Genomic DNA, 25,296 nt, shown 5'->3' with positions numbered 1-25,296 from the left:
TTCATTCCTCGAGGACACCGTCAGTCAAGTTACATATTCTGGATTTCTCCTTTATTTTTTTAGGGGGGGGGGGGGCAGTGTCTTCATTTGCCAGTGCATTCAGGCTTTAATTTTTTAGGCCATTTTATTCAAATCTTTACAGTTTTGTCCATCATTCTCTATAGTCTTTATGTTTTAGCCCGCTGTTATTTTCTATTTATTCTTAGCATATTTTTCTCTAATCTTTATTGTTTATGCCCTTTATTCTCCATGCCTTGCCCATATGTCTCAACTCTACAAGGCCCATCCAGACCATTATGTAACCATGCACTCGTGTCTCATTGGCAATCACTCCACATCTCATTGTGCTTATACTGTTCTGGTATTGACATGATTTATATATTGGATATTTTGTCTGTAAATGTTAAATTCTCAAACTAGTCTATTGCAATTTTCAAATGACAATCGACAACGAAAGCTTTAAATTTTAAGAAAACATACCCTTATAAAAGACTCTTTGATTTGAAAATATCACTTATGATCACAGTCTCGGAAATTAAAATCGGAGGATACCAATTCATACTTTCGAAATGATTTATAACTGGCTGAGTTGAGTTTCAATTTAATTAATTGTTATTTTATTATTTTCAAATGGAGAATTTAATAGTCTTGAATTATACTTAAAGTGACAGAGATCTGTATTTCATGCATGAAAAATTAGACCTTTATTGTGAATTTATAACCATTCTCTTTACTTTTCTATCAAGGGGATAACTTGCAAGTATATACAATGGCTGCTGGATGACAATAATCATAAAATTGTATGGATTTTTAATTTACAGAATTGATTTGTAATAAGTGTCTTTTTCAAGTAGTAAAGTTTCATGTAACTCTCGTTAACTTTGCTGCTATATGAAAAGAAACTAGATATATGTTACAAGTTTAAATTATTGATAAAGTAATTTTCCAACCTGCTACTTGTTTTAGTGACGTAAGCAATACATATTGTAACATCTTGTGTATTGGGATATCCACAATGAAATTATGATCTGTTTAATAATCAATATAGAAGAAATGAACTGAGAATTAAGCATCTTGACGTCAACGCTCTCTGATACCGACCATAAAAGGAGTCTTTTAAATAGGTAAAATTTACAAAAATAAACTGGCGCCTTAGAATAAAGGTCGCTTTGATGTAAAGTAGATATTAAATTGCTTGACTTTATTTGGACATGGTAAAGTGATGGAAAATTACAAAATTTACATGTATATCATAGCTTAAACTGGCATCGAACTTTAAATTGATTGACACTGAATTACATGGCGTATTCAATAAAGTTGAAACTGTAACAAATTGAATTAAAATATTTGCATAATTGAGAAACGTTAATAATTCTACTTGAGATCAGATTATGAAAGAATTATTGAACTATACGCGAGATTTCTTAAAGTCTTTAATCTAATACATTTTCCCCTACAAAAGCACATTTTTATGTCAAGTTAGTGCATATAAGTCCTATAGTTCATGTGTCATATTATGAATTTCAAAAAGGACAAATACTTAGTAAACAATTTTCATTTTTGATAAGGAACAATTAGTAAAAATGAAAATGTGCATTTAGACTCTGCTGAATAGTTTTCTCATTGACATTCATACAGCATCTCTTTATTTCATATTATAGAATATTTTTTTATGTCAGGGTCTTTTAAAGCTGACAAAACGGTATGGGTTTTCCTCAATGTTTAATGCCGTTATGATCTATAGTTGCTTATACATTAACGTTATTTCGACTCTGCATGACGTATAGATTTATATTTATACATATATAGAAAGAAAACCTACCGTGTATATCATAAAATTACTTGTATCACCATAACTTATGTAACAGTTGTCACCAGTGGAGCTGTATCCCCTGACCCTTCCGGAGCACCTGAGTTCATCCTAGAGTTCAGGTTGGGTTCTAAAATTGTTTGCATTTGTAGTGTTATATGAACTTATTTCTTTTGATCAAGGTGTTATAGCTTTTGATCATGGTGTTAGCTTTTGATCATATTGTTAGCTTTTGATCATGGTGTTAGCTTTTGATCAAGGTGCTAGCTTTTGATCATGGTGTTAGTTTTTGATCATGATCTTAGCTTTTGATCATGATGTTAGCTTTTGACCATGGTGTTAGCTTTTGATCATGATGTTAGCTTTTGATCATGGTGTTAGCTTTTGATCATGGTGTTAGCTTTTGATCATGATGTTAGCTTTTGATCATGGTGTTAGCTTTTGATCATGATGTTAGCTTTTGACCATGATGTAAGCTTTTAATTATTGTGTTAGCTTTTGATCATGATGTTAGCTTTTGATCATGATGTTAGCTTTTGATCAAGGCGTGGGTTATTTATCATGATGTTAGCTTTTGATCATGGTGTTACCTTTTGATCATGGTGTTAGCTTTTGATCATGATGTTAGCGTTTGATCATGATGTTAGCTTTTGATCATGATGTTAGCTTTTGATCATGGTGTTAGCTTTTGATCAAGATGTTAGCTTTTGACCATGATGTTAGCTTTTGATCATGGTGTTAGCTTTTGATCATGATGTTAGCTTTTGACCATTATGTTAGTTCATCATCATATTATCTTTTGACAATGGTGTTATCTTTTTACCACGATTTTAGCCTTTGACCATGGTGTTAACTTTTGATCATGATATTAGTTTTTGACCAATGCGTTAGTTTTTAACCTTTGGTGTTAGCTTTTGACCTTTGGTCTTAGTTTTTGACCATGATGTTAGCTTTTTATCATGGTGTTAGCTTTTGACCATTATGTTAGCTTTTGACCATGATGTTTGTTTTTGACCATGATGTTAACTTTTGACCATGATGTAAGGTTTTTTAAAGAGGTGTTAGGTTTTGACCAATGTGTTAGCGTTTGGCCAAATTGTTAGCTTTTGGTCATGGTGTTAGATTTTGTACAAGTGAAAGCTTTTGACCAAGGTGTAAGCTTTTGATCATATTAGCTTTTGGCCACGATGTCAGCAGCTTTTAGAAATGATGATAGCTTTTGGCCACAGTGTTAGCTTTTAACATGATGTAAGCTTTTAGCCATGTGTAAGCTTTTTGACCAAGGTGTAAGCTTTTAATCATACTGTTACCTTTTCCCACGATGTCAGCAGCTTTTAGAAATGGTGATAGCTTTTGGCCACAGTGTTAGCCTATTAACATGATATAAGCTTTTGGCCATGTGTTAGGTTTTGACCAAGGTGAAACTTTTGATTATGATGTTAGGTTTTGACAGCAGGTTTTATTTTGTATATCTTCTCAACTCTTTTGTATAAAGACATAAATTTCATAAGGTAGGAAAACGATTGGTTAAATCCTTGTGTTTATCATTAATCCCATCGTAACATTGTTCTGATATATATAGTCTATATATGTATGTGTATTTGGAGTCTTACAAGATGTCGATAGTATGAAAGTGGTATACCTCGGCGAATGTGATTAAACAAATGTCGTGAGCTACAAGGTGTCAATAGTATGAAAGTGACTTACCTCGGCGAATGTGATTAAACACATGTCGTGAGCTCTAGTGCGCACCATCATATTGATATCGTATTTTTTATTATAGAAATAACACTTTCTATGAGCATAAAAAAAAGCTTGAAAAAAAATACCTGCATACATTAAGATGAGGAATAAGTAAATCAAAATATTCAAAGGAACACAATATTCATAGGACAAAACCCCTAAAATTTCAAAACTAACTAAACTTCATCGAGCTCGACAGAGAGTTACTTTTACTTATCTAATATTATTTTTTAAACAAATGACGAAAAATGAAATAAATTTCTATCATTACCACTTATTATATATAATAAGGTTTCAAAATGAAGTATAATACACAGCGGCAACTCAGTCAGACAGCCTCTGTACGTTTCAGTTCAATGTATTAAAGAAGATAAAGAATGCAGAAAGAATTGTAAGTTAATCTTCTTTCACACACAAAACAAAGACATTTACATTACTGTCTCGACCAGTTTGATCATAATGTTAGCTTTTGACCATGATGTTACCTTTTGACAATGGTGTTAGTTTTGACCACGATGTTAACCTTTGACCATGATGTTAGCTTTCGACAAAGGTTTTAGTTTTTGACCAATGTGTTAGCTTTTGACCATGGTGTTGGTTTTTGACCATGGTGCTAGCTTTTGACCATAATGTTAGCTTTTGGCCATAATGTTAGCTTTTGACAATAATGTTAGCTTTTGATCATGATGTTAGCTAAAATGAACTTTTCAGTTGAAGATATTAAAGAAGATACAAAAAATGCATGGAGAACCGTAAGTTAATCCTTTTTCACACACAAAACAAAGACATTTACATTATTGTCTGGACCAGTTTGATCGGCTTGTGAATATTTTACTTAAATACGATTAATTATTGATATTTCTGCAATGGTACAGTAATGCCATTCTACAATTAACTAACTTCTGAATAGCAAATCAGTGAACATTACAGTCAATATAGTCAAAGATTTATGTCTTCCGATCTGACAGGTTGTAACTGTTATGTCTCATTTGATCTCCTCAATTTTAATTAGTACTTCCGGTTTATCCTGTAGACACACAAAACGTGTAAAATTGTTGAGTATATTTCATATTTGAAGCTTATCTGTATTATAATTGCTAGCGACATTGCCAATTTCCGAATTAATTCTCACAACATTTTTATTATGCAAATTCCTAGAATAACGGATACCGAGAACTAACCCATTAGCATTTTGAGCTACTATTAATTTGAATTCCCCATACAACAAGACTGCGATATTGTAATAATCGTACATCAACATGATCAACATTGGAGAGCATTTATACGTCTGTATTTCAAAAATGCATGAGTTTATCCCTATAGTCTTTTTATGGATTCTTACTAACTAACGAATTCACTTGATTACCATTTTTCTAATTTCTTATTCTGGTAAAAACTGTAATTAAAGGTTTTTTTTTCCATTCCTACTTAATTAGGGTCTGGATGGGGTTTACAGAATAGAAAATAATGGACAAAAAGTGCAGATTAAAGAGCTAAAAATAACGAATAGAGAAAAATGGGATGTTAAAATATAAGGAATAAAGAATAATGAGCAAAATAGATAAAGTATAGAGAAAAATGGTCTAAAAAATAATGAATAAAGAAACGATTGACCCTCATCCAGACCCTCTAAAAGGGATGCCAGGAAACTGTCAATGTCATCATTTCTTAAAATGTTTAATGTAAATTAACCACTAGTATTTTTCTCTGCAATATCCGGTTGACATTGAATATGAATACAACTTCCGTAATTATGTACTTTACTTTTTCTGTGGTTATAAATTATATTTATCTAATTTTCTGTTATGGTCTTTTAAATAATAAGTTTTTTAATCGGTGGTGACCTGCTGAAAGATGGGGTTACATTAGTGTGACCTTTTAAATAGTAAATAAAAAATCGCTCATGTATTTACATTTTGCTATTTATCTTGCTTGGATTGGAATAGAGAAAAGAATGAAGAGGTAACCATCCCCTCCCCGATAGTAAGTGCTTCGGTATCGGCACGATTTAGACGTCTGTTAATATCTTCTTCCTAAAAAATATGTACTATAGAAATTGTAATAAACTAAAAATTGAAATTCCTGAATGCAAAGTAGATGATTTTATTTTTAGTTTGACCATTTTGGTTTTATGCGCACTAACGTTTCAAATGTTTTGGCTTCTCGATTGTACGTGACGAAGATGAATCCAGAAATAAAAATGTGCCCGTAGAAATTATAGGTTTCTTATAATCCAGAACAAAACCCCGAATCAAACCGATAAAAGTCGGAATTTTCTTTTTGGTTCTAAAGACTGATCTGGAATCTTTATCATTATCTCTTATAAATGACGTGAACAGAAAGTATTAAACAATTCCAAGTGACCTGAATGTCAAATTAACATTTCAATTTGCATCGCAGCAGACGAAATTGTCTTAGTTATGTCCCACTTTAAATTCGTGGAGGCACCATCAATCATTGTAGTAGAGACCATAGAATGTATGGTGTGAGAAAAATTCTTTCAGTTCGCTCATGCGCTTTAATGCAAATTCTCAACAACAATGAATCTAATGTATTTTTTTCTCTCTCAAACCATGATGAAACAAAATATAATGCAGAACAAGGTTAAAGTCACAAGTAAATAAATACTAAGGGAAGTGCAAAAAAGGAGACAAATTTTCTCCAAACTGGTTAATTGAACAAGCATCTATAATAAAGGAGACAGCTATTCACCAAACAAATTGGATCATAATTTACTTGAAAACGAAATTGTAGCTATTGTTTCCCAATTTCCTCCTTCGAAAAGAAGCCGAAAAGATCATCTACAAAGATCAGCATAGGTTTGGTTGGCCCCTGGATTTCGAGCGAGATCGAGCTATAAATTTGGCAATTTCCTGTTGCATAAAACATTCCAAAAATGTAATACTGACATGTTTTTAACATATATTTATCACATCATGTTAAAATCTTTTATTTAACGTGATTGCAAGCTCTGTTTTGTATATCAAAGATTTTTGGCAGGCAGGTTGTTATTTTGTTTTTACAATGCTTTATTGTGGTAGTAAACATATAACTGAAAACGTATCAACAGCATTATTATGCTAGAAATACTTTTCCAACTTGACCTTTTTATACTAGTGATTAACCACATGGTTCTATCATACTTCAGGTGGCGGTACATTTATTGTGATGTGTAACTTTGATTAACATGATTGGATTGCTATAAAGACGTATGGTTAGATAACCACAAGCAGGTGCCCGTTACCCAGCGCTGGAATGTGTTGAAGTAGTACACTGCTATACTCGCTGAATTGATTTTGACAAAGACTGTAAATAATTATGTGCTTATATCATCACATATATGTTAAATTCACCCATGCTAGGGGCAACTGTGACAAAACGTTTACAGAATTATTCGAGAACATGTATGTCAATGTATTCCGTGTCCATCAGAGCACAACATAAAGGTGAATGTCACAAGTGACCTGCAGGCCAATATTGAAATGAAACATATTTTGCAGATATTTATTTTTTTAAATTCTTAGAGATCGTATGCATCATTGTATGTATATAACATGTCAAATATTCACAGCTGTTCATATGTATAATATATTTCAATGTCATCATAAAAATATCACATTTGTAGACATGCAAACAGATGGGAACCAACATTTCATTATATGAAAAAGAATAAAAATGGGGAAGTTGGGAAAATAATGACAAAAGAATAATAATGTCGACCATGAAAAAAAATATATATAAAGGCAAGCTACCACCATGGTCTAAATAGTTTCATAATGATGTGCGAAATCGATTATAAACAAAAATACAAAGAGAGTCAACAAAACCAATACTACGAAAGGAAATGCTGACTTGACAATTGCCTACTTAATCAATTTAACATATTTCCCGGATTTTCCTTGTTATCATACAAACATTTAAAGGCTATCAAATGTGTAATTACATATTTTACCTTGAAGTGTAAACATTTACTTGTAATAAAATACGGAGGCATTGTTTTAAAGGTCTGTCATGATCATAATAATATGGGTATTTTGAGACCGGACGTTTGTAAGAAATCAATGATCGCTTATCTAAGGAATATAGTACATTTAATACAGTTTGTAACTGAGGTGAACTTGTTACTGGAACAAAGCCAAACAACCTTACTTTAGTTCAACGTACAAATAGTCGTTTTAAAATAGTTTAGTATTACTCTATATTGTTGTTGGGGGAAAATTAAAAGGATTTTGTCATAGTAAATAAATAAATGAAAGAAAGTAAAAATAAGTAGTTTTTAAATGGCGGTAATCTATCGGTTTGACTAGTCAGATAGGAATGTTCAAAACGTTATAATACAAAGGATGCCTTGCATCAAGTTTGGCATAACTAGAATTGCATTCTCTCTTGTCATAGTCTTAATTTGATTAGTTTACACCTGAACAAAGCATAAAAACTCGTGTGTTAAATGATTTGAAATTTAATCTCTCAAACAACTTATTTTCTATAAATTATTTAACAGTTGCCATCAAAAGTACAACTGTAAAAGATAAAATTACAAGGCGATTATATTTCTGCTCATGCTACTTTGTGTTTCCATCTGACAGAAGTCATTCATTTAATTTCAAATCACTTCTACTTGCAGAAAGTTAAAAATTTCAAAGGAATCTATAATAGCAACGATATGAAATATGGTTTTAAGCAATTAATGAATATTTCTATTAGAGTACTTTGTGTTCAGATCACATAGTGTGCAGCTAAACACTTCACTTCATACGACAGACGCCAAACTAAATCCCTACGCTTAATTCACATGTGCAGTTTTAATTGTTGTAGGAAACACTTCATTTTTTGAATAAAATTTACCTGGCGTCTGCTGAGACATTTCGTCTCGTCAGTTTTGTAAAATAATGTTTTGTCGTAGAGACATTAATTTTTTTTTAATTGTCTGTTGCTTAATTCTTCAAAATTTACGTTTTACACAAAAAGGTGTAAAAGTACATTAAATATGTAAATGTAAGTGTAATATGTCAATTTAGAATGATTAGAACATTATACAGAAACAGATATCCTGGAGGTCTCAAGGACCGTGAAAATTATCTCACCTAAAGGTAAAACAAGTAACATTTGGGACAGGTAAACAGCACGGTGACATTTTACAAATATGGACCATCAATTAAAGCCTCAAACGCTCCAATGACTAGGATCACCTGGCCTAAAGCTAATTATGTTAAAACACCAATGTTGCATACATAATAGTCAACAATATTCTCAGTAATAAATAAATAAATTATACATCGTGAGATTTAATTATAGTGGTTTTTAAAACCTCAATTATATCAAGAACTTCTATCATTAAGCGATAATTATGACTGAAAATTAAATGAACATAATGTAATGTTTCTTTCGCTGATGATAAACCATTCATGTAATAAATTCAAGCTGTGATACTTCATTCATACATCTCACACATTTTACATGCATAACCACATGTCAGAACCACTCTAATCTGGCACAGAAACATTACGTCTCGTCTAGCACTCGTATCAAGCTATGAAAAACTGTGTCTATATCACTATCAGCACACGGTTTTTCATGAAAAGTTTCGGTAAGAATATTGTCCGTTTTGTTCTCTATATTATTATTAGAAATGTCCGAGTCAATGGAAAGTTTGCACGAATCTTCTTCTTCTAAACGTTTTGTCAAAGGATCATCGTTATTGAACTGTGCACTGACTTGATTTTCCCATTGCAAATAACTAACGTCACATGATCGATAGAAGGCTGACTTGTATCCTTGATAACTTTTTGCTTTTTCGTCTCTAATTTCCTTTTGCACTTTCTTGAGAGTATTGTTTATTAGAACCGACCTTCTTAAGAAATGTTCAGGGTCATCTATAAGTTTCAGTTTCTGAACTGTTATTTTTAGTACTTTCCTTCTTTCTTCCTTCCTTTCCTTAGGTGTGTTCAGAAATGGCGATATCCTTTTTGTTGGAGGTTTTTCCAATACGCAATCAACCGACTTTTTCTGAATCTTTTTATGTGGAATATTATCAAAATCATCACAATCAATTCCAGACTTCCTTTTATTATTTAGCCTGTCAATTCCATCGAATTCTATCTTCATCTCGACTTCATTCTTATTTTCATCAACATATGAGCCTAAAAACAGACAATATAAAAATAATAATATTTATAAAGATAACAACTATTTATTTCCCAATAATAAACTTATGACATTCGTATGACGTGATGATTATGATGTTTAAATTTATTAAGTAGTTGCACACATGACATGTGGAAATTTTATCAGTTTCATAACTCAATCATGTCAATTATTTTTTTTTTTTTCATTTGTTGCAGCATTTATAAAAATACAATTATAAGAACTGACACATCATTTATATTAAGCCATCTTGAGGACAAAAGACAGTTGTTAATCACAACATCGAAATTTCCCTCTCAAGTACTCTTAGGACAACTCAAAAATACGTGTGTTCAGGTTTCCCTACTTTATCTTAATTTTTAGATCACAAGGTTCAAACCCTAAAGTTTTATGAGCACTTTTCGCAGCGCATCGTGACAAAAGTTGCAAGTGATTCCTATTTACACAAGTTATAATTTAAAAAAAAACGTACCTATACCTAAGCAAGAAACCTTAAACACATATTTTTTTGTTTGACCTTTTGAAATTTATTCTACTGATTTAACACTGGATTTTATCAAAATACAAACTATACGTGATGTTGTAATTTTACATCATGGGTGGAACTAATAATTTGAGACCTTCACTAAACAGTCAGTATCAAGTTATTAAGGCGTAATCCATTATTAACATGTTTAGATACATGTCCATGTCGATGCAGGAAACGTGGCACCCATTAATATACATCAAAGATAGAGGGCAGATAGAGAGACTTGTCAAAACTTATCGGCTAAATGTATGTTGGTTTACCTTTAGTGTAACCAACACCTGTCCATGAAAAAAATCAAATGCTCTATAAAAAGTTGAAAATTATAGCTTTTCTGATTTTTTTTGAAGTTATTAAAACGCTGCAACATCAGTTTTTTTATAATTTAACATTGACAAAATGAATGCATTGCATAGGTAAATTATAGATTAAGAATGACAGGTGACATTGTACGTCTTTTTATGGATATTAGACAGACAGTTTACTAAGTAGCGTTTTGATTACTTTTTATAATAAATATTTCAATAAATTACAATATGGATTTAAACATGTATTAATCTTTTATTCACACACCATGATTTGACTGTAAACAGCTTATCAAAGTGTCCGACATACTATCAATTAAATGGTTTTACAGATACACGTCTCTCACAAAAGAAGTATTGAGTTCAACCAAGACAAATAAATTGAACTCGATAACACGATAAGTATATCAAACAAAGAAAAATCAAAGAAAAACTATTTCTGGCAGAATTTAAGAATATTTTACAATATAGATTTGATTAATACATGTCATGTTATACCATATGGTAATGATATTATGTATAACAGTCTATGTTATGTTGTAAAATGATATTGATTGTTATTCCATCCATAAAAAATTCTTATTAATCGACTAACCTGTTTTTGCCACAGATTTTCTGCACATTGTTGAGTGGTTTTCGATTCTGCAGGTACAATCTGTTAATCTGTTCGGTATCCAGTTATATCCCCCAAAATCTCCAGGCTCCTCATTAAATCCACAATGTTTATTGTATATAGGGTTCATCGGCAGCACACAAGTCATCATGGATATAAATTACTTTCGTCCCGTCTTTATCCTGTTTGTTAAGTAAAGGAAATCAATCAAGTCCTTTGTTCAAAGTTACAAAATGATAAAACACAAAAATCAAAACGTTTCCATGATTTTTTTTAATATCCACTAACTAAGTTAATTGTGCGACTGTAACAGTTTCTTGTAACTTGAGCAGACGATCAAATGTAAGGCGTCGTTTGCAACCTGCGAGTCCAGTCGTATTACATGAAAACCGATGATAGATGGATAAATTTTCTTTACATATGTTAAGAATTAAACAAACGTGACTTAACACACTCGTTAAACTTCCCCGAGTGTCAGCCGAACGATTTCACAAAGGTAATAAACAACAAAGGTAAAAGTTGATATTAAATAAACATCCAGGTAAGGAGATACATTGTTGATAAAATTGTTTTTGTTGCAATCCGAAAATGATGTACAACTGGTTCGAAGCAGACGATAAAGAACTAATCTCTAATCCAGTGATTTATTTAAAACGTCCGCTCAGTTAAATTTTCCACTAATGAATAAAGTACAAAACTTTGTAGGTGGAAAAAAAGTTGATATACGAGTGACTAATTTTGTACAGTTTAAAGAACTATATCCTGTTAAATAATAACTGCTCTGATAACAATCTCAATTACAGATAGTTTGTCGAAAAATATGACAAATTAAATCCGCATCAGTCATAATTCGATAATGCAACTAATTATATCCTAATAAAACAATATTACATATATTAATAGACAAACAAGTTGTATTCACATAAAAATAAAACGACTACCTTTATCCCATCACTAAATGGAACTTACAACTACTCTCCGCTACCATCGATCGTCAGCTGCTAAAACCTCGAGGCTCCGTGTCATTCGATACTTTTCTTGACACGCGTCTTCACAATGTACAAGTTACATGCAGAATAATTTTATCTCTCCTACAAATTAACGCCTAGTACAATCCTACGTATTCAGTAGATTTTTTTTGCTCATTTTTCACAGTGATCACAGATTATTGATTAAGACTGTCATAATCCTATTTATCGGGTAATTTTGTCAACGTTGACTATATGTAATCAAATTGATGGTGAAATTAAAAATGATTTGTTAACGCTTTTGTACTGTATTGTTCAGGAGGTAGTTAAACACTTTGATCTCTGAAAAGTGGTTGTGACAATCACAATGGACTCCAAAAACAAATAGACATAAATTAACATTTTCAAAAAGGTTACTGAAATGCATACATTAAGTTTTCTTAATTTGACAGTCATATCGATCATTTTACTGGAAAATTACACAGAAAACTAAAGAAATTCACTATAAAATTTTCCATAAAGCGTATCCGTTAAATTATCCCATTTCTTTGTTACGTATCTGTATTGAATCACAAATGAAGGGAATTACCTCAATATCATTCTTGTCGTATTTGTTTATTGTTTATTTAATTTTTACGGTAAAAGTTGTGTTTTTAATTTAAATGACTCGCACAATGACATTCATAAATCCATGCATGAAATATTTGCCACTGGACAATAAGCAAACAAAAATCAATCAATCATAAATTAGTTTTCGTTATTTGTTTTGTTCTTTATTGTTTTGGATGGTTATAAAGAAAACGAATGCGTTTTACGTTAAAGATCTATTGATTTTTGTTGGGAGAAGTAATTGAAAGTATTAAGCGATTAAAGTGCGTGGCATAATCACTAAGATAGACAGTTTAAATGGGTGATATGAAATTAGATAATATAATATTGACTGGTGATTTAAAGTTGAGAAAACTCGACAAAGGATTCTTGTATCATTTAGTCAATATAAACTAAGGTATGTAAGTAAATACGTAAATATATGAATTGTCAAGTAAGGCTTTTAACATTTTTCATATGGTCATTAAGAACAAAAGAAAAGATAGACATTATAAAGGAATCCGCTATAAACCAGTGCAGACTACCAGTCGGTTGTTAATTCAATAACGGGATGGAGAGATTGATTGATGAATAGATGCCCACAAATATACTAAGCAGGGGCGGATTCAGGCGGGGCGTCGCGGGCGTGCACCCCCCCCCCCCCCCCCAAAAAAAATTGCAAAGCATGGGTTGTACTCAGCTTAATAAAGAATATTTCGATAATTTTACCTCAAAAAAATGTTCGCCTCGCTGCGCTCGCCGAAAATTTAAGATTGCGCCCCCTAGCCTAAAATCGTGGATCCGCCCCAGCCAAGGTACCAATGCATGTACATTGGTTGCCAAATCCCCAAACCCAAAACAAGTTATACATCTCTATAACTGCAAAATATTATAACATGCATAAAAACACATATATTTGTTCTAAAAAAATGAATAAAAAACCCCCATAAAAAACATGATATGATATTGCATATAAAATACAATAAAAAGTATCAAGATATCATTAAAAGATTAAAGAATGCATTACCAACCTTTTACTGACATGTCGACCTAAGGTTATGATAGATCTTTGTTGAAAACTAATACAAGTTGTACCCTCGAGGATGTAATATGGCAAATATGGTATTACATGTCTCTAATGGAACTAAATATCGTTTTAAAAAGTATACACATACGGACCTTCGGGGGGGATGTTACATGAAACTTAATACACATATGTAAATTGATTACCAATATTTTATACAAATCCTGAAGTAAAAATAACTAAAGTGACATCATATTATTTAATTGTTTGGATTACAGATAAGATTGTGAATACTACTACATCAAGCAGATTAACAATAGGAAGGGGGTCTAGTGGGTGATAACTATCCGCTATCTTATCGTCAATAAATAAATATAGTTAAGTCAATATTTTAAAAGATAAAAAAAGAAATTTATGTATAAGTAGCTGAGAAGCGCTATGACAACTTTCAAGCCTTTTAACGAGTGATGATATCCGAGTCATAAAGACGTTTTTTTTTTATTATGATTGATGGTATTACATTTACACATTGTTTAGTAGGTTAAGGTGATCGCTTATGTAGGTGAAAAACCACTCTGCAGATGTATATCTAATATTAAAATCCAATAAGCAAAAACTTAAAGTTATTGATTTTACTTTATGTGTTATTCAATGATATATTGATGACACCGACATATAATGATAATGGTACTTTCGTTTGGTGTGAAAGATTTACATGTTTACAAATTACTTATCAGTTGCCGGTCTGGCTGTGATGCTTATTAGTGGGGTATCGTTTTCCAAGTATACCGGGGAACGTATTTTTATATGAATTCTTAGGAAAAATATTATCATATCAAATTAGCGTCAATATCTTGTAATTTCATGTAAATAATAAAAAGATGTGTGATCACTGAATACTGAAATATCTGTATTTGACGTCACAAATTAACTTCTACTCGTAAAAATTGTGTAATCACAAAGACGAGCGGTGCAGGTCCACTGCAAAATGGCGACACAGAAGAAAACAAACAATATTCTAAGGCCCACCTGGGAACAGTATATCTAATATATATATATATATATATGTTTCTGGGCCCACTAAATAAATATGTTGTTCGGAAAATCTCGATCATAAATAATTATGTTGTTCGGAAGAGGTTCATAAAAAAAAACGTTGGTTTTGTCTCTTGTTTTATCAGAACTGAAGTTATAATCCACATAAAAGTGAAAAGAAAAGAAGGATGAAAATCCTATCAATGTATCAGTGTATTACAGTAAAATTTAAATCGGAGGAGGTAGAGAAAATAAAACCCAATACAACGGATTGGAAAAGAACAAAATACTGATCAGCCTAAAAACAAGCCACTGCATTTATAATGATTTCATTCACCTCCTGTCGGTAGAGTTTGGTAATTCATAGTTAATTCTAGATTTTATACAAAAAAAAAAAGACCTGAAGTCATGTTTTACCACCAAGGTGTGTTGCCAGCAAATAAAAATCATGAAGGAAATCCAGGGAAATGGGAAATTCCTACATACACGCACTTGAAATATTCAAAAAGCAAAATAACACTGCTTTTGTTGTCGTTCACAATATCAAAGTAAAAGTGAGTCCTTAAACAAGAAATAACCACATTAAACAAAAACCCTACATTTCAAAAACAACATCTGAACATCGTTAGCGTTTCAACAATGACCACAAAACCACACGGTTCATAAAACGCTCATGGTCTCATAAAACTAGTAAATGTAAAGATACGCACATGTAATTCAAAGAATTTGTTGTAAGCCTCTGAATGCACACGTCTTCATATTACAAACCTATAAATTGAGAGAGAGAGAGAGGAAAACTATTCTGAAAAGGCACAGTAGGAATTTAAAATATAGAAGGGTTCCAACTTCAATAGATTTTTTATACCGGCTATTTTTCTGAGAAAAATCTTATCTTTTGTCATTAAACATAACAAAAAATAATAAAGTTTTGTCTGAATTTTAAAACAAAGGAACAACAGCATGGAGAAATAATCAAAACACCTGTTACAATAACATGTTTTCAGGCTATAACAAATAGCGATGATTTATTGCCGATAAATTGTTCTCAATTAAATTTCAGTAAGTGATGCAAACTTTGGGGTTGTTAAATATGTAATAATCGGTCGACTCTCATTTTAATAGTAAGTTATATCATGGAAGTATTATATTATTATAATACTACCATGGTTATATAAATCATTTTCATATTGTGACACGTTTTCATAAAATTCTTGTTTGCCTAATGACTTTGGCATGTAATTCACATATGTTCGACATCCGTCCCATTTTTCTTTACAACTTACAATTAGGTTTCTCGGAATTTGTATTCAAGGCTATAATTTATATAGTGTGAAGCGTTTTTAAGATACTTTACCCTTTCACCTACTTCCTGTTTGCCAAATACATGTATAAATATTTAAGCAACTCGGGAACCCCGGGGAAAAGCCGAAGGATTGAAAATAGGATAATTAAGATATCAATAGAATTAAAGTCTTGACCTTTATAAAAAAAAAGGGCTATCATTACACTCATCTTGTGAAATGTGAAATTTAACCAACATAATATACAAATCTATTCATGGTATTGGCATGCAAGAAATCTCACCAGAGAAGAGAGATATTGGTCTGGAATTCTGTATTGATACATCACTTGTAAAATGTTTAATATTAACTCTTCTGTTTTGACAAGTCGATGATGCGAAGTAATGTAGTGTAATGGGTTACATATATTGAATTCTAAACAAACGTGTAGGCTTAGATTAAACATTAGTTAGTGCATGGGAGTACTGTATTGTCAATATAGTACTAACCCATGGTTAGAGTGATGTACCAAGGCCACGCACTGTACCCTTATCGACTTAGTGAATTAAAAGCTGGTTGGAAAATTAGTTTTTTTCACTCTAAATTTCAAATGGCACATCGCTATTAATAAATAGTCGATACGATTGATCAACATAGTGGGATTTGCCTTGCGGCTAATATAACTAGATAAGTAGATATGTGTATCGGATACGATATAAAGATGAAACGCTTATCGAAATAGCTTATAACATATATCTCAATGCTTTAATAATAATAATAATAATAATAATAATAATAATAATAATAATAATAATAATAATAATAAATAGCAAGAGTGCCTCCCGATAGAAAGGGGGAAAGAAACCAAGGAACTCGAAAATAACTTGCGAAATCAACACTGAAAAAAAATGATTGAGATATGTCTAGCTGTAATGTTTAAAAAAGATTATCAAACGAAATATTATCAGACCAATCTTTTGTGGCATTATTTAACTCAAGTCCGGTAATTTCGTTCGTCCGTTCTTTCCGTTACCATAAGGTTAAACGAACGAACGAAAATTACCGGGCAGAATCACAATGGACACATAATAGACCTTTGAATAAAAGTAATAATAAAAGTCAGCGCAGATCCAAAATCGTTTTAAAGGAAAGTTCTTGGGAACCCATTTTTAATAGACGAGGAGGTTCAGCATGGTTTTCTGGACTAAAATAAAATTCCTACGAATATTGGATGGAACAAGGATGGAGGAGAGTTCTGTCGCAATCGATCCGTCAATGAAGGTTATAAAATGAAAATTGTTGTAACATCTGTGATTATTGTATTTATACTTGTACAAGATTTGATTTTAACATCAGTATTTAATTGCAAAGCTAAGCATATTATAGTTTACCGGCTTTTCTTTGTAAATGCTATACTTATACCTTTGAACATTACACATAAGCTCATACTTTTTTGGGACAGTTAATGATAATTTAACACTATAAATCTGTGCGGATGTCAAAATATAGGAAAGCGGATCTATTTGCCAGGCTTTTCTTTACTTTGATCGATTGCATCATTTGTTAATTGATTAATTGATTGATTGATGGAGCATATTTCATTGATACTATCAAGCCTTAGTACAATGGGTTTAATTTTCATACATGATTAAAATGACTGTTCGTGTGATGACGGCTTCTAACATATAGGACATATAGGACGAGTATGCTTTTTTGACAGTTTGTATTGCCCTAACAAGACCCATCACAACTATTTGACAAACATTGTATCATAGATGTATAAAAACTTGACAAATATTTGACATAGATTGTATAATACAGGTATAAAATCTTTAGTTATACATCTATATAATACACAAATGATTGCTAGTATGGACATTTTCTATCATTGATAACCATATGCTTTTTTATATATAAAACCAGGTTTAATCCACCATTTTCTACATAAAGAAATGCCTGTACCAAATCAGGAATATGACAGTTGTTTTCAATTCGTTTGATGTGTTTGAGCTATTGATTTTGCCAATTGATAAGGGACTTTCCGATTTGAATTTTCCTTGGAGTTCGGTATTTTTGTTTATTTTACTTTTTATGCTTTTTTGTGTTTAGTTATTGTGTATTCGGATACTGTCTTATATATATAGGTGTATACCATATATAATGCTTTTATGATATCCTTCCCCTCCACTTCACACTCCTACAATATCACATGTTATATAATTATAAAAAAGCGAAATTCACGACCCATGTAATGCATGCAACAAAACAGGATTTCGACCGTGCAGTGATATATATATAATATTATATTATAATACCTTATTCAAAGCAATACAGCTTATAGAATATATATACATTTTTAGATTAAATTTTCAATGCATCAGTGTCATATAATAACAACAATTATACAAAATACACATATGGCAGAGAATGACAATAATCCTATGATAAATAAGGAGTACAACTACATATTACCGATTTTTTCGATATTGAACATGTTGAACAAAAACTTGCATACATTATTATGTTCTTTCTCATTGTGAACTGATAACAACTGTATAAGTTTAAAAGTTGCTAATAATATTTTCAATATATTGTTTTCTTACATCACCATACCTGTTACATTCTTAAATAAAGTGGTATTCATCTTCAACAATATTGCTATTACACATAGTATTCATTGTGAACTGATAACAACTGTATAAGTTTAAAAGTTGCTAATAATATTTTTAATATATTGTTTTCTTACATCACCATACCTGTTGCATTCTAAAATAAAGTGGTATTCATCTTCAACAATATTACTCATAGTATTCGTAACCTATATTTTCTTTATATACATTGTAATATCTGCCTGTCTTTAAATTGAGACTATGGGCAGAAATACGATATTTGCATATATAAGGTTTATATATTTGATTAACAGGTCTATCTAAATAAAATTCCAATATGTCTGTGTCATATACATATCTATAAAGTATACATTTAGATGAATTATTAAAAAACGCATTAGCATCATTAATAAAGATATCTTTCATTCTTTGATTTAGTTCATGTATAAATATATTTACATTATTTACGCTTTGTTTTAGTCATAAATCATGAAAACCATAAAATATCTTTGACTGAACATACCCAATTCAATTTGTACTGGTTTTTTTAATGAACCCTCCAACATATCTTCATAACATATTTTGAATAAAGAATTATCAGTATTTAATATCTGAAACTGAAAATGAATCTTTCTTCTGTGTCTTTCATAATGCATCGGGTAACTTCCAAATTCACAGTAAACCATTTCATTGACAACAGTTTAACAAACCTTTAGAATTCGTTTTAAAAATATAAATGTACTTTCTCTATATCATCAGCTTTATGATAACCTCACACTTTACAACTATAATTATAAGAATACTAGATACATAAGTAACAAATAAGGAGAGTAACGTTTCACAGTTATAACTATCATCTACAATTTTACTATACACATAGGAAAAACAGCTTTTCTACCTTGATTGGCTTATATCTTTTGTGTATGTAATCAGCTACCATTATAATTAATAAGGATACCTAAATATATATATATTTACCCTTTCACTCATTTGGTCTTTTGGAAAATGTTGTTTGTGCTGTATTTAGACCCCTCTACCAAGAAATTTGTTTTGCATGCACACGTATAAAAATTGCGGTTTTTATCCAACGAATCATAGGTTTGAACGTTGCTTTCAAAAGAGGGACGAAAGATACCAGAGGGACAGTCAAACTCATAGATCGAAAACAAACTAAAATCAATTTAGACTTGTATATATATATATATATATATATATCCAACGCAATCATAGGTTTGAACGTTATTTTCAATTGCGTGGGATAAAAACCGCAATGTTTATAGGTGTGAATGCTAAACAAATTTCTTGGTAGAGGGGTCTAAATACAGCACAAACAACATTTTCCAAAAGACAAAAAAAAAAAAAGATATATATATATATATATATAATTGTCACATATATCAAGTTGGTTATTATTTAGTTTTATTGACTTTTTACACTACCTCTATTTCTAAACACTACTACTTGTACTTTAGTTTTAGACCCATTGATTTATAAACCATACTCTTTTGAAGAACAGTTTACAGCATTTATCATATTTTTCAAATCATCTTTGTTCTCCCTAAATAAAACAGTGTCGTCTGCTTACATAAGTAAAACTAAATTTAAAGACTTCAATTCATATGACTGACATCCATTACTTATATTACCTCCACTTCCAACCTCCACTTCCATATCATTAACATGCAATGAGTATAATAATGAAGATGAAGATTCGCCTTGCCTCAAGCCAGTTAACTGTGCATCGGTCAGAGTGTTATTAATCTGGCACCATGTTATAAGTCATAAAATTAATCAACGACGTAATTAGTTTTCCTAGATGTGTCACCCATGAAATACCTCTGTAGTTTCCAGATCGTCAGGATTTCCTTTCTTAAAGATTGGAATTAAAATACATTTTACCCAGATTTCAGGAAAATTTCCGTACCAAAACATGTTATTGAATAGTTTGCAAAGAACAGGTTTCAATAAAAATTTACTTAAACGTATGTACTCTTTCATCATAATCAGTAGACTTTCCTCTTTTAAAATGCTTGATGCATGAATCAAGTCATGATGAAATCAGCACACATGCAGTAGATTTTGATTGGATCCGTATGACGGGACATATCACATACACCAAACCATAGTAACCGACCGAAAGTAAATGCCCAACTTTTTATGCGGGGCACTGAATCATAAAGGTCTAATTGTGGAATAATAATTGTAAAAAGTCCCAAGGTAAAAATTTTAAGAATTGATAATAAAAAAAAAATTCCACTATAATGCCACTTTCAGGAAATATAGCAAATACCAACGTCGTTGATTGTTTTTCCAAAAAAAATATTTTTGTAAATATTACTCATGGTCAATGAATGCTATTTTAGGTTTTAAAAAACTAAAAAAAATAGAACGCGGAACTAGTATAAAATTATACTACTAATAATAGAAATAATAAAAATATATAAAAATAAATAATTGACTGTTGATTGCTTAACGAATAAAAATAAATAAACAAAATTAGAAACAGTATCTATGCATATATAAACATTACGACAGTTTTACTATTAATATGTATAATATCTCTAAACAATGCAGATATACAGTACACGAATACTTTGGTAAACTAGACCATACTATTGAATTCATTATTAAGCATTTAAATTTAATAGTTTATCAAATAACAGTAGATTAGTAGATTGACCCTTTATTATTTGATGTTTTGGAGTGTTATGCTCTACTAGATACGTCACACACTTAATCAATAACGTTTTAAATCACATATCATTTATAACATATTTCTAAATATATTAAATCTCTTCAAAAAATGTAATCAATATGTGTTATCAATTTGTAAAACAAATCATACTTTGTGAGAAATTTTCTTCATCTTTGATATTTAAGTTTAAATAAATATAGTTTTTTCATACAATATTGGTTCTTAGGTAAATTCTTTTGTATAATGAATATATATGGTACTGTCAGCTGGTTTTCAATGAAATTTCAAGCCTTCTTGGCACGATGCGGTATAGTTCCAATTTTTATTTTATTTATCGCTTTATTTTTTTTTTCATTGATTGTTATTACGATGTTATTGACAAAAGTGTTTTCTCTTGATTGATTTTTCAGTGCATTTTTATAGTATATCTGTACATCACTGAAAAAGCATGTAACAAAACAAATATTATAAACGTATATACATGCTGGTCCGTCAGGTCAAGACTCCCATGCAGTGACGTGTTTAACATGTTTAAAACGATTTTTATCATGTCTACACTACTGTAATCGTATTACATGAGATCTTCTTCCAATAAGGATCCTGGTAACCGAACAATGAACTTATAAACCTTTCAAAAGGATCGAAATTGTTTTAGCTAATAAAACCAGTTTCAAAATATATTACAATGGATATTAACAAACAAATCAACATTTGAAAACAAAAATATTTTTTTTTTCTGTATTATCTTATTTACGCCACAGCTACATCACATTACTTTTGTTTTTCTGTTATAATCATGATGATGTTTGTATATGAAATCGACATGAAAGTACAGTAACTAATATTAGAATGTAAGAAGATATTGTTTCTGTTTCATAAGCTTAAGGGTGTACACCTTAGAGGGGGGGGGGGGGTAGGAGGGGTCCTGATCCCGAAATCCCGAGCTTAAAAACACCCGATCCCGGAGTCCCGATAAAGTTCCTACCCCCCACACACACACACACACACACACACACACACACACACCTTAGGGAGTCAACTCTTTAAAAACCAGTTGACCGTTTAAATCATTTACTGTTAGTAAAGAGAAAATAAGCTTATCAATGATCAAATTTAGTGTTTGTCAGACTGCTATATACCCAATGAAATTATTCCTGTAAATTGTGTGGTTCAAATTTCTTGATATTGTTATGTTTTTGTCAACAGGTCAACCTAAATATTTTGGCAATTTTTTATCAAAATTAAACGAGCAAAATCTATTTGAATCAAAGTGTTGGATACCCTATTAGGTACATTTTCCGAGTATTTAATTTTCTAGATGATTTGCTAACAAACCTGCGACGATTCTTAAACGCCAAAATGTTCACTGATTCCATCAAGTTGAGATGCTGGAAGATCATAAGGAATGAACAACAGTCATTGTTGGTCCGCTTGGATTGTATTTGACTGATCGAGACTACAAAGTTTAGTACTTGACATAATACACATTCGTATACCTTTCCACTGATCAAGCTACAAGATCGAGAGGTTAATACTACTTAAGAGAATATTTTAACGTCGTTTCTTCAGTTGTTGTCTTTGTTTATATTGTGGACTGGAATGGGTAAGGGCTCGGGGAGGGGGGATCTGCGGAAATGGGTAAGGGCTCGGGGAGGGGGGGGGATCTGCGGAAATGGGTAAGGGCTCGGGGAGGGGGGATCTGCATTTTTGCATTCTTTCATTTCAGACAACTTTTCTTTATACTATTTTTTTTTGGGCCCATTATTCTCTATATTTTAGCACCCCATGATTCTCTTTTTGCCAAACCATCCATACCCTCTAATATGTTACAGTTTTTTTGTCCGTAATGAATTTGGTGTCGATAAGAGACAGATATTTGGCATAGTCCCATTTAACATTATTTGCAACTCAAAAACTTTAACCTCATACTGAATGGACGAACGGACCGACGCATACACGGAAGGACGGACCGACGCACACAGACAGACGCACGCACAAAGGGACGAACGCATAAGCCCAAAAACATTAGACCCATTAATCGTAGGCGGGGCATAGCAACTTATTTAAACCGTGATCATGTTGGTCTATTATAAAGTACCCGATGTCAGCTTTATATAGGGAATTATTTGATAACAGAACATTAATTTAGCTCCTTTTGTATATTATGAAAATATCCCACATATATAATTACGAGTAGAAATGTCTGTTTACGAGTAAAAATGTCTGTTGATTAAATGTTTACCACGGCAAAAAAAAATTGAGATTACGTAATGAGCGATTAAATGCCACCAAAGATGAACTCTTTCGTTCCCTTGGTATTTTCCTGCCAATGAAATCAACTTTGAAATTAAGTAATAAAATGTAACACTATAGGGTTATAAAAAAAGCCATAATATCTGTTCCTGTTGGAATAAATTTTCTATACCCCTTTTCCCGTAAGGATCAATTCTGTAATATTAGTACCAGACGAAAAAAATATTACAGAATATATCTTCATTTTGAACTTATACTATGAAGTTACTTCAATTTCATGAAAAGGAACTGCTTACCCTTGCATGTGTGTGTGTGTGTGTGAGTGATGATTTGTTACATGGAGATTTTTCTACTACAATGTAAGTGGAAAATTAGAGACATACATTCAAACCGATAATAGATACCACACACCATGACGTGTTGGGTTTTCATGAATTAATGATCGCATCAATACCTTATTGATCAAAGACTACAGTTATCGTGTTAATCCAACAGGATTGTCAACTGAAAGCGTATTATTAATTATTCATATATGGTTGTGAAATTATAAGATATCATATTAATGCGTTGAATTGTCTTTTAAATAACTATACCTTAGAGGCCTTTAATTTTTTGAAATCATACATGTGAAAAACTATTTAAATTGTGTACGAAGTTTTAAGAATTTAAATAAGATTAATGGATCTCATTTACCAAAAAAAATGTTACACTTTCATGAAACCAAAACCCAAACCTTCGCAATTTTTTTTTAGAGACTGCCATTTTTCATCATATTGATCGTATATTTATAGACGAGAGAATCACATGTACTGGAAATATTAATTATTTCACGGAGTGGTAGTCAGGCAAATATAATTTGAAACATGACAGATAAAAACCTAACGTATATAAAAGTATACAATTTTGAAGTTTTATGGCGTTTTTATACAATACCTTACTTAAAATCAAACGGTACAAAATCCAAGAGTTATCGCCAAAACTTTTTTCTGTGTATTTTACTGTCACAATATGAAATGGAAATCACATCTCAGATAATAGCAGCAAAATACTGTGGATAAATGTTCTGTTACTTAAATCAGCTTGATTTGGACTCTGTTGGATACTTGTTTCATTGGCAATAATACCACATCTCCTTTATTTATTAGTATCAGATCAAATGTAATGAGTGTATATTTGTCTCACTGGCAATGATACCACATCTCCTTTATTTATTAGTATCAGATCAAATGTAATAAGTGTATACTTGTCTCACTGGCAATGATACCACATCTCCTTTATTTATTAGTATCAGATCAAGTGTAATGAGAGTATACTTGTCTCATTGGCAATGATACCACATCTCCTTTATTTATTAGTATCATTCGTATTTCTTTAAAAACTCGCACTTTAAATTGTTTCGACATTTTGTAACATCTTCTGACAATCTGTTATACCATATTTGTGCGTTTTCTTCTAGAAATAGTGGAAATGCATTACAAAATTTAGATTCATCGTAATATAAAGAAACGAAGTTCTCGAATAACTTCCACCAACGACTTGGGTTTTCGGTAAAGTCACCTTTGAATTTCGCTAATAATTTAGTAGGGTCCATTTTGAAATCAGTTGTACAGATCTATATTTATATTAAAAGTTCATGATAGTTGTGATAGGAATATGTCCAATGGAAACGGAAAACACATTTTTCTCTTCTTTCGTCGTTTCAT

This window comes from Mytilus californianus, unplaced genomic scaffold, assembly GCF_021869535.1.
Source record: "Mytilus californianus isolate M0D057914Y unplaced genomic scaffold, xbMytCali1.0.p SCAF_4, whole genome shotgun sequence".
Classification (NCBI taxonomy): Eukaryota; Metazoa; Mollusca; class Bivalvia; order Mytilida; family Mytilidae; genus Mytilus; species Mytilus californianus.
Note: the sequence above shows the minus strand (reverse complement) of the source record.